Below are 12791 nucleotides of genomic sequence, written 5' to 3'. Positions count from 1 at the left end.
AAATAGAATTAAGGAAAATCCAAAGGGTTTTTACAAATACATTAAAGACAGAAGGGTAACTAGGGAGTGAATAGGGCCCTCAAAGATCAGCAAGGCGGCCTCTGTGTGAAGCCACAGAAAATGGGGAAGATACTAAAAGAGTATTTTGCATTAGAAAAGGATACGGAAGATATATACTGTAGGGAAATAGATGGTGATACCTTGCAAAATGTCCAGATTACAGAGGAGGAAATGCTGGATATCTTGAAACGCATAAAAGTTGATAAAACCCCAGGACCTGATCAGGTGTACCCTAGAACTCTGTGGGAAGCTAGAGAAGTGATTGCTGGGCCTCTTGCTGAGATATTTGTGTCATCAATAGTCACAGGTGAGGTGCTGGAAGACTGAAGGTTGGCTAACATGGTGCCACTGTTTAAGAAGGGTGGTAAGGACAAGCCAGGGAACTATAGACCAGTGAGCCTGACGTCAGTGGTGGGCAAGTTGTTGGAGGGAATCCTGACGGACAGGATGCACATGTATTTGGAAAGGCAAGGACTGATTAGGGATAGTCAACATGGCTTTGTGCGTGGGAAATCATGTCTCACAAACTTGATTGAGACATTTGAGGAAGTAACAAAGAGGATTGATGAGGGCAGAGCAGTAGATGTGATCTATATGGACTTCAGTTAGGCATTTGACAAGGTTCCCCATGGGAGACTGATTAGCAAGATTAGATCTCACGGAATACAGGGAGAAGTAGCCATATGGATATAGAATTGGCTCAAAGGTAGAAGGCAGACGGTGGTGGTAGAGGGTTGTTTTTCAGATTGGAGGCCTGTGACCAGTGGAGTGCCACAGGGTTCAGTGCTGGGTCCTCTATTTTTTTGTCATTTACATAAATGATTTAGATGAGAGCATAAGAGGTACAGTTAGTAAGTTTGCAGATGACACCAAAATTGGAGGTGTAGTGGACAGCAAAGGGGGTTACTTCAGATTACAACAGGACCTTGACCAGATGGGCCAATGGGCTGAGAAGTGGCAGATGGAGTTATAATTCAGATAAATGCGAGGTGCTGAATTTTGGGAAAGCAAATCTTAGCAGGACTTATACACTTAATGGTAAGGTTCTAGGGAGTGTTGCTGAATAAAGAGACCTTGGAGTGCAGGTTCATAGCTCCTTGAAAGTGGAGACACAGGTAGATAGGATAGTGAAGAAGGCATTTGGTATGCTTTCTTTTATTGGTCAGAGTATTGAGTACAGGAGTTGCCAGGTCATGTTGCAGCTGTAAAGGACATTGGTTCGGCCACTGTTGGAATATTGCGTGCAATTCTGGTCTCCTTCCTATTGGAAAGATGTTGTGAAACTTGAAAGGGTTCAAAAAAGATTTACAAGGATGTTGCCAGGGTTGGATGATTTGAGCTATAGGGAGAGACTGAACAGGCTGGGGCTGTTTTCCCTGGAGCGTCAGAGGCTGAGGGGTGACCTTATAGAGGTTTATAAAATCATGAGGGGCATGGATAGGGTAAATAGGCAAAGTCTTTTCCCTGGGGTTGGGGAGTCCAGAACTGGAGGGCATAGGTTTAGGGTGAGAGGGGAAAGAAATAAAAGAGACTTAAGGAGCAACTTTTTCACACAGTGGGTGTATGTGAATGGAATGAGCTGCCAGAAGAAGTGGTGGAGGCTGGTACAATTGTAACATTTAAGAGGCATTTGGATGGGTATATGAATAGAAGGGGTTTGGAGGGATATGGGCCAGGTGCTGGAAGGTGGGACTAGATTGGGTTGGGATATCTGGTCGGCATGGACAGGTTGGACCGAAGGGTCTGTTTCCATGCTGTACATCTCTATGACTCTATGACTGGTAGTATCACTCATGACTCTAAAAAAATTAATGCAATATTCAGGAAATTTTACGCAGAGTTATATCGGTCGGCGGGTTGTGAGGATAGAGTAGCAAGGATGGAATCCTTTTTTGAGAATCTGGACTTCCCAGGTATGAATGTGCCCTTAACAATACAAGAGATACAAGAGGCAGTAAGACAAGTCCAAAGTGGCAAAGCACCCGGCCCAGACAGGTTTCCAAGCGAGTTCTACAAGGAGCTCATAAACATGTTGGCTGAGCCAATATTGGGTATGTACAATCATTCATACCGCCAGGACTGCCTTCTGCCCTCTCTCAAGACAGTGTAAGATCCTGAGGACTGTGCCTCATATAGACCTATCTCACTTCTGAATGTTCATTTTAAAATCCTGTCCAAAACATTAGCTCTGAGATTAGAGAAGGTACTGCCACTATCATAAAGGAAGACCAGACAGGTTTTATTAAGGTTGAGAGTGTGTTGCTGGAAAAGCATACCAGGAAGATTCCTGATGAAGGGCTTTTGCCCACAACGTCGATTCTCCTCCTCAGATGCTGCCTGACCATCTGTGCATTTCCAACTCCACACTCTAGCCTCTAATCTCCAGCATCTGCAGTCCTCACTTTCTCCTAATAGGTTTTATTAATGGTCATAGCTCTTCCAAGAATATCAGGAGAGTATTGAATATAGTACATATTAGATTAGATTACTTACAGTGTGGAAACAGGCCCTTCGGCCCAACAAGTCCACACCGCCCCGCCGACGCAAAACCCACCCATACCCCTACCCCTACCCCTACCCCTACATCTACATCTTCCTCTACCCCTTACCTAACACTACGGGCAATTTAGCATGGCCAATTCACCTGACCTGCACATCTTTGGACTGTGGGAGGAAACCGGAGCACCCGGAGGAAACCCACGCAGACACAGGGAGAATGTGCAAACTCCACACAGTCAGTCGCCTGAGGCAGGAATTGAACCCGGGTCTCTGGCGCTGTGAGGCAGCAGTGCTAACCACTGTGCCACCGTGCCGCCCACGGTGTCAGCAGAGGTCATTTCCAGGTTTGGTGGTCTCCTTGCACGTGGAAAAGGCATTCGACCAGGTGGAGTGGCTGTACCCTTTTGGTGTCTTGGAATGATTTGGCCCTGGATGGGGAGGGGAGGGGGGTGGTGGAAGTGGGCATTCGCTGGGTGGGTGGCAGTGCTGTATAATGACCCCATGGCATCGGTCCTTACGAAGAGATTATTCAACATTCTCACATATTGTGCAAGTAAGAATATTTTAGTGAGCTGGACCTCAGAAAACCCCTCAGGTCTCATGGGGTGGCGTAGATTAATGATGGAACACGTTCCTCTGGATTTTCTTACGAATGTAGTGCACCAGAATATGGAACTATTCGATAAAACGTGGTGGCCCTTTTAAAATTATGTAGACATGGACTTGTCGGCCATATTGACCAGGGCCTTTATATTGCCGTGAAGGTTGGGCCTGGAGGTCTGGGGGCCTTGGGGAGAAGGAAGTTTGATTAAATACGGGTTTAATAACCAATGCTGCCATGGATGGGAGCCTCCGTGGGGGTGCATCGAGTGGTGTGATTTAATTTAAGTTAGGTTAGTCTAGTATAATTTAAGCTAATTCCATACTTTTGTGATATTTTTGGTTTGTTTTGTAGAGTAGTAGGTAGTTTATTGTTATTGTTCTTGTAATATAAGATTATTATACCACCTTTTGTACTTTTATAACTTCATAAAAAATAAAATGTTTTTTCAATAAAAAACATCACAGCAGCAGATTACTTGGGAGAAAAAAAGAATGAGGTAAGAAGGTGAAATAGGGGGGTAAGTTTGCTGGTAAAATAAAATTAGATTGTAAGTGCTTCCTTAGATGTCTAAAAAGATAAGAGAGAGATAGGAGTGGACATTGGAATGCTGCAAAATGAGGCTGGAGAGGCAGTGAAGGGGAACAAAGAAATGGCAGATGAACTGAATTGGGTAGTTTGCATCAGTGTTGTCGATGGAAGACACTAGCCACTCTCCAGAACTTCAAGAGAGTCAGGTGCAGAAGGGAGTGCAGTTGTCGTCATAAAGGAGAAGGTGCTAGGGAAGCTGAAAAAGCTGAAAGTGGATAAATCACCTGAACTGCATTATCAATCTGGGTGAAGAAACTGAGAACGTTGTTGCTAAATTTGCAGATGACACAAAGATAGGTGGAGGGGCAGGGGGAAACTGGAGAATGGTTTTGACGTGATAGGACAGTGGGATAAGAAGTGGCAGATGGAACACGAGGTGGGAAAGTGTGAGCTTATGCACTTTGGTAGGAAGAATAGAGGCGTAGACTATTTTCTAAAAGGGGAATGGATTTGGAAATCTAAAGCACAAAGGGACTTGGGCATCCTAGTTCAGAATTTTCTTATGGTTAATAGCAGGTTCACTTGGCAGTTAGCAAGGCAAATAAAATGTTAGCATTCATTTCAAGAAGGCTAGAATACAAGAGCAGAGATGTACTGCTGAGGCTGTATAAGGCTCTGGTTGGAAATCTGTGAGCAGTTTTGGACCCCATATCTAAGGAAGGTTGTGCTGGGTTTTAAGGGAGATGTACAAGAATGATCCCGGGGATGAAGCACTTGTCATATGAGGAGTGGTTGAGGACTTTGGGTCTGTACTTCAGTTTAGATGGATGAGGGGGAAATTTCATTGAAACTTATAGAATACTGTGAGGCCTGAGGACCATAGGCTGACAACCATGGCCTCCGGAGACTGACTCTATAGAAGGCCTTTGGAGGAGAAATTAAGAAAATAAATATAAGAAATCGTAGTAGGAGGACCAATTCAACTCCATGACCCAGCTCTGGCTGCCAATAAGATCATGGCTGATCTGATGTGGCTTTAATTTCACTTCCCTGCCCGTGCCCCTTCCAACCCTTCATGTCTATGACAGGAGCAAAAAACAAAAGTCTCAGCTGACTGAGAGGAGACTCCAGAGAAAGCAGAGGCCAGTAATGCTGCATCTTCTTGGTCCACTGTCTTTCTCTACAACAAATGTGCCTGCAGAAGTCAATGCTGAATACAGACATCCACTTTGTGAAGTGTTTTGTGACGATTTTCTTCATTACTGCTACACTATGAATGCAAGGTGTTGCTGCTGATCACTAAACAAAGCACCGATAAATGCTTGGTTTACAATTCATAATTTCATACTTTGTTCTAAGCTATTTCTGAGTCAATAAGAAGCACTATTTACAGAAAGTGAACTAAGATTCCACCCTCTTTCATGTTGGTTTGGAAAATGTCTTCTGATGAAACTAAACTGAAAAAGTATATGCACAATTTTAAAATATTTCAAAAATCTTCACTAATCTGCTTTTTAACAGATATCCTTTTTTGTTTTAAGTGTTTGCTTCAATTTTAAACGCAGGTTACAGAAAGAAATCCTTTACGTTATACATTAAATTAGCAGGAGTGACATTTTAATGCAGTGACTATTTGGTAATTATTATGTCTCATTGCTGTACATATTCCTTGCCATTCACTTCTGCAATGCCCTTCAGGTTGGTTGCAGATCTTACAAAGAAGCAGCTGGATATAGAAACATCTATAAATAGCTCAATAGCGCATCAACCAGCATACACCAAGATAGAACAAAACTAGGCTGATCTTACAAGAAAACCATTAGATAATACAGTAATTGATTCTCAGAATGTATTGATGCAAGATGTGTGCAACTGTTACTAGGCATATGTGAAACTTGGTAACATTATTTCCATATAAAGGAATATTGTATATGCTTTGAAGCATTACAGTAGTATTCAGATGAAGATGTTTCTCATTGCAAATGTATTACATGCGCAGATTTACATGTGCAGTGTTTTTCCATTGTATCTAGAATATTTTTGGTAATAGTGCACAGTATATATTTAGTTATTTACACAGTCATAGTGATTGTATGTAACTTAATTTTGTTTTTTAAGTGCAAAAATAAATTCCAACTCCAAATAAACATGATATTTAGAAGAAATGCTTAAAACACACACAGACACACACAGACACGCACACACAGAGACACAGACATGTACACGCACAGACACACACGCAGACATACACACACACAGACACAGATACTCCCACAGGCGTGTATGCGCACACGCACACGCAGGCACTTTCACGCATAGACACACACGCAGACACAGACACACGCATGCACAGACACTCCCACAGGTGCACATGCACACACACAGGCATAGACACACACACACAGATACACGCATAGGTACACACGCAGAGGCACACACACAGGCACTGACGCACACACAGACACATGCACAGGTAATGCAGAGGCACACACACAGGCGCGCACACACACACACCAACACACAGGCACAGACGCACACACAGACACACGCACAGGTACACACGCAGAGGCACACACACAGGCACAGACACACATACACACACATTTATCATGTATATGCCTGCAGTATGAATAAATTATGAACTTCCACTTAATTAAAAATAATGTGTAATCCAAATTAAAACAGGTGTTATAATTAATCTATAGGTTGGTAGGGAGTTGGAATGAGAAATCTGTAATAATGTATTTAACTTTTTAAAGGTCAGGTTTATGCCATTGACCAGCCTGTTTGAAACAACCTGTCTTTTTGACAGGATAGACTGTGGCACCAGCAGTCATGATTTAGTAGCAGGAAGGAAGGGGAATTCATGGGGAATAGGGGGAGATTGTAAGAAGGCAAGCAAATTAGAGAGTGTGAGAGGGGGATTTTGTGGAGGCAGTGAAATAATTATCAGAGAAGATCATGGAAGTGGAGGAACATTAGGATGGGGTGTTGGTGATTGGGAGGTGAGGCTGCACTGAGGGAAAATCTGTGATTGTTAGGGGAGCGCATGTTGGGGTTCAGAGATTGCAGGTATGCTGTTTGGTCAGTGATTGGGGAGTGAAGCTGGTTAGCTTCAAGCAGTGCTGGAAGAGTCCTCATTTTGAGGATTCATCCTTTCTTGCTTCCTTTTATCCACCCAGTTTCCACCGGGACTGGGAAACCTTGCTGAAATGGGTTATGAATTGAAAAGCCAATTAAAATGAAAGTATGTACCTGCCTGTTACTGCTGAAAATGTGTTGCTGGAAAAGCGCAGCAGGTCAGGTAGCATCCAAGGAGCAGGAGAATCGACGTTTCGGGCATGAGCCCTTCTTCAGGAATCTGCCTGTTACCTGCCTGTTACTTCTTACTAGAAACAAGATCCAGTATGAAATAATCACAGAGCTCAACAATTAGACATGAGAGAAGGTTTGGAAATTGTATTCAAATTTTTGGACAAGGTTTCTAAAACTTTTTATATGCATATTGGGCAGCCAGAATTTAATAGACATAGAAGGCAGGGTCATTATTCTATAGAAGAGTATATAATAGAACTTAATAGACTATACACAGGATTATAAAAATTCTATGTAGAAATTCATAATTCAGCGCTTGCCTTTAATTGTGTGAAGATGTTGAATATGAATCATAGTATGAACTGGAGTTAGATTTTCAGAAAGAAACACTTTTTGGGCATAATCTTTAATCCTTAAAGTTTCTTGGGGGAGCATTTATTTCCAACGTCTTCTGAGGAACAAGAGAGACATTTGGCATTTACAGTGAAATGGAATATTCAATGATAGTAAAATCTTGAGATTGAGGCACAAGCAAGAATGTGAATGAAAGATCATTAACTGAAAGGGGTGTTGATTGAGACAGGAATGAAGCCAGGAATACCTTGGAAATTGTTCCATGTTCTCCTCCTCTGATGATGATTTCAGTCCCTTCATGAAATCCCCCTCTCACACGTATTTCATACAACTAGAAATATCATTATTCAATCAGTTATCCTAAATAGAGTAGCAAGGAATTTTGAAATGCTGCATAATATAGAAGGTTGAGAAGGAGAAGAAGGCAGTACTGAGCCGATTTTAAAAAAACATTTTGCTGACGATACGAAGTAGGAGCAGAACTAAGCAATTCACCCCATCAAGTCTACTTCACTGTGAATGAGATCATGATCTGATAAGCCTCAACTCGAATTCCCTGCCTTATCCCCATAACGCTTCATCCCTGTACTGATTAAAATTCTGTCTTTTTCAGCCTCAATCCAGCCTCGACAATCCTCTGTGGTAAAGAATTCCACAAATTCCCTAACTTCTAATAGAAGAAATTCTTCTTCATTTCTGTCTTAAATGGGCAACCCCTTACTGTGAAATTATGCCCATGGTCTTAGACCTCCCATAAGGGAAAATAACCTTTCTACATCTACCCTGTTCAGTCCCGTAAGAACCTTGAGTTTCAATGAGGTCTCCTCTCAATCTTCTAACCTTTAATGAGTACAAGCCTACTCTATCTTCTCAAAAGAAAATCCCTCCATATCTGGAATCAATTGTGTCAAATTTCTCTGATTGCCTCCAATGACAGGATATCTTCCCTTAAATAAGAGGACCGAAACTGTTCATGGTGTTACAATTGTGCTCTGACTAGTATCTTGTGTAGTTTTTAAACAAGACCTCCCTATTCTTTTCTCCAATCCCTTGGAAATAAAGGCCAACAGTCCATTTGCCTCCCTGTTATACCCTGAATGTGGTTTCTAGCTTATCGTGATCCATGCATGAGGATTCCCAAGTCATTCTGTGCTACACGTTTCTGTAGTCTTTCCCTATTTAAATAATATTCTGCTCCTCAATTCTTTCCACCATGCATGACCTTATATTTTCCCACATTGCATTTTATTTACTAAGTTTTCATCCACTCACCCAAGCTGTCTATGTCCTTCTGTAGAGTCCGTGTCATTGTAAGTACTTGCCTTCCCCCGTATTTTTGTGTCATTGTGAACTTGGCTATAGTACATCCACTTTCCTCATCTATGTCATTTATATTGAAAATAATTGTGGCCCCAGCTCTGATGCCTGTTGTTGGCTGCCATCCTGAGACTCTATAAGGCTTTGGTCAGACCACATTTGGAGTATTATGTGCAGTTTTGGGCCCAATATCTCAGGAAGGATGTATTGGTCCTGCAGTGTGTTCAGAGGAGATTCATGAGAATGGTCCAGGAATGAACAGCTTAACGTCTGAGGAATGTTTGAGGACTCTTTTTCATTTAGTTTAATATTATTCCTAACTTCCTTGGTTAACTATGGTCAGTTTATACTTTTCCTTGAACCCTTCTTCCTCACTGGGTTATAGCTTTGCTATGAGTCTTCATGAACTATTTTCTTAAGTGTCTGCAGTTGTTCCTCAATCACATTTTCTGCTCATCTCCTTTACAAGTTCAGTTAACTTTTCCCTTATCTCCATTTCATTTCCCTCATTTATATTTAGCACACTTGTTTCTGATTCAAGTTTCTCACACTTAAATTGAATGTTAATCTTTACCACGTTATGGTCAGTGTTCTATGGAATTGTAGAATCTCCACAGCCCATTCAGCCTATCGAGTCTGCACTGACCCTCTGAAGAGCATCCCACAGTTACCATGACTAATCCACCTACCCTGCACATCCTTGGACTGTGGGAGGAAACCTGGAGGAAACCCACGCAGACACGGGAAGAATGTGCAAACTCCACACTGACAGTCGCTTGAGGTTAAAATTGAATTAACAGTACTAATTGGGGTGGCATGGTGGCTCAGTGGTTAGCATTGCATCACAGTGCCAGGGACCCAGGTTCAATTCCAGCCTTAGGTGACTGTGTGGAGTTTGTACATTCTCCCAGTGTCTGTGTTGGTCCCCTCGGGGTGCTCTGGTTTTCTCCAAAGATATGCAGGTTAGATGAATTGGCCATTCTAAACTGCCCATAGTGTAGATTATTAAGTCAGGGGTAAATATAGGTTAGGGGTCTGGGTGGGTTGCCCTCCGGAGGGTTGATGTGGACTTGTTGGGCCAAAGGCTCTGTTTCCACACTGTAGGGGTTCTAATGGGCGCCCACTAATTTTAGTGGGCGGCATGGTGGCACAGTGGTTAGCACTGCTGCCTCACAGCGCCTGAGACCTGGGTTCAATTCCCGCCTCAGGCGACTGACTGTGTGGAGTTTGCATGTTCTCCCCGTGTCTGCGTGGGTTTCCTCCGGGTGCTCCGGTTTCCTCCCACAGTCCAAAGATGTGCAGGCCAGGTGAATTGGCCATGCTAAATTGCCCATAGTGTTAGGTAAGGGGTAAATGTAGATGTAGGGGTATGGGTGGGTTACGCTTCGGCGGGGCGGTGTGGACTTGTTGGGCCGAAGGGCCTGTTTCCACATTGTAAGTAATCTAATCTAATCTAATCTAATTCTAACCACTGTGTCACCCCCAGCCACTCTAAGAGTTTCCTAGGGAATCTTTTACATTGTGATCACTTAGTAAACCTGCCTCATTACAAAGTACAGCATCTAAAATAGGCTGATCCCAGGTTGGCAAAAGTGAGGACTGCAGATGCTGGAGGTCCGAGTCGAGAGCGGAGTACTAGAAAAACACAGCAGGTCAAGAAGCATCCGAGGAGCAGGAGAATTGACATTTCAGGTTCGATCCACCACAATTTGTTCTACGAAACTGTCCCAAATACACGAAGGCTTCCTCATCATGGCTACCTATCATTTTGATTTTCCTAATCAACACAACTCTACTTAGTCACAAGAAGCTTCAGCCCAGTAATGAATGTTTTAATCACAGATGTATTCGGTTGTGCCGTGTTGAACAGTGGACGCACAATATGACCAGAATTGAAGAAATAGGTCAAAGTCTAGGAAACTTAATGAAACAAAGCCCCATGAAGATTAGCGGGTAAGGAAGATCAGAGGTCACTGATGTCGCAGAACAAAAGACAAAGGCGATGGTAATGATTTAGGGAAAAGGATCAGAGTATGTGTGAATCACAGATCATATTCATTACTAATGTGTCAATATAAATAATATAATAAATAGTTACAGGACTATTTGTGGGCAGCACGGTGGCACAGTGGTTAGCACTGCTGCCTCACAGCGTCAGAGAGCTGGGTTCAATTCCTGCCTCAGGCGACTCTCTGTGTGGAGTTTGCACATCCTCCCCGTGTCTGCGTGGATTTCCTCCGGGTGCTCCGGTTTCCTCCCACACTCCAAAGATGTGCAGGTCAGGTGAATTGGCCATGCTAAATTGCCCATAGTGTTAGGTAAGGGGTAGATGTAGGGGTATGGGTGGGTTGCGCTTCGGCGGGGCGGTGTGGACTTGTTGGGCCGAAGGGCCTGTTTCCACACTGTAAGTAATCTAATCTAATCTAATTGACTCTTGAAGTGCCTAAGCAAAAAAAATGAAGTGCTTTCTGCAGGTTACATTGGGCTTTGCTGGAACACTGCAGCAAGTCTACAACAGAAATGTTAGCACAAGATCAGGGTGATATATAAAATTGCAAGTGTCTGGAAGACCAAGTTTATGCTTGTGAGAAAAAAAGTGTGTTTCATGTCAGGGTTAGTAACACTTTTAAATGACAAACAGAACAGAAAGCCATTCATTCTTATTCAATACTCAACTTTCTTGATCACGCTGTCAAATTCCCAAAACCTTTTATGTTGGTAAAAGCAATTACATTTTCTTTCCTGGAAATGTGTGCAATTTTTATGTTAACCAGTTGCAGATCTAAGTTCTATCCGAAAAATCTTGGAGACCTACTTTAAAATCATTCCACAAATCTCAGGGTATTATGGTCTGTAAAAACAATACTTTTGAAATCTTTCTTTGTTTTGTATATAAACTTCAAAATCTTGAAGACCTATTAACCCTACTGATGCTTCCTTTCTAATAATGGAATACTTCTGCTGATGTCTGTTCAATTTCTTTGAAAAACAAGGCACGTCCTTTTCCATTAAAGCCTCGTCATCTTATAAGAGAACAGCTCCAATTCCAGCAGTTGCTAGCCCCTCCTACTAATTCAAATGGTTTGTTAAAGTTGGGTGCAATTAAATCAGGTTCATTCATTGAAAAGCTAAAAGCGATTTTAAAAGCTGTCTGGCATCCCGTAGACCATACCATCTCTGTTTTTGGAGCAAATTAGTCAAAGGCATGGCTGCTGTACTAAAATTAGATACAAACTTTCAATAAATTTTACATATTCCCAGGAAACTCATTATCTGCTGTTTTGTTTTGGGTGTGGGAAAGTCAAACTTTTGCTTTTCTGGGTGACACCTGTCCTTGTCCCACGTCATGTCCGAAGTACATCACCTTGACTTTTGCAAATTCACTTATTGCTGGATTTAACACCAACCAGACTGGCTATAATTGTGTAAAAAAAAAGCTTCTTAACTGTTCCTTCCATGTAGCCCTGGATACTACAGTGTCCCTCAAGTAAAATACACAATTTTAGCTATCAATTCCTGAAGAAGGGCTCATGCCCGAAATGTCGATTCTCCTGCTCCTTGGATGCTGCCTGACCTGCTGTGCTTTTCCAGCAACACATTTTCAGCATTCTTAAATTCAAATGGCATAATTCAACGTCGGTCCATTAGGTATGACAAATGTGGACATGTCCTTAGTTTTTGTTGCCAGTGGTACTTGCCAATGCCCTTTTAACAAATCAATTTTTGTTAAGATTTACATGTTAGCAACCCTATCAATGCAATCCTCTAGTTTGGGAATAGAGTATGAATCCATCTTTGCTACTGCATTCACTTTCTTTTATGTGTAATCTAATCAAACTATATGCTTTAGGACCAATATAACAGGAGAACTCCAAATAGTCTGATTTTGTTCAATTAATTGATTCTCCAACATATATTGAATTTGTGTCTCTGGGTTTAACTGATATATAGGTTGTTTGGTTATTGTGGTGCATCCAAATATTAGCAAACCCCTTTGTATTTCTGAGCAATCTCAATGTATCTCTGTGTTGATCTTTCTCCAGTTACAAAAACGTAGTGTCTGGATTCTCTACTATCCCTGAAATTGTTAATCTAATCGTAGGAAATTCATTTG

This window comes from Chiloscyllium punctatum, chromosome 22 (genome assembly GCF_047496795.1).
Source record: "Chiloscyllium punctatum isolate Juve2018m chromosome 22, sChiPun1.3, whole genome shotgun sequence".
Taxonomy (NCBI): domain Eukaryota; kingdom Metazoa; phylum Chordata; class Chondrichthyes; order Orectolobiformes; family Hemiscylliidae; genus Chiloscyllium; species Chiloscyllium punctatum.
Note: the sequence above shows the minus strand (reverse complement) of the source record.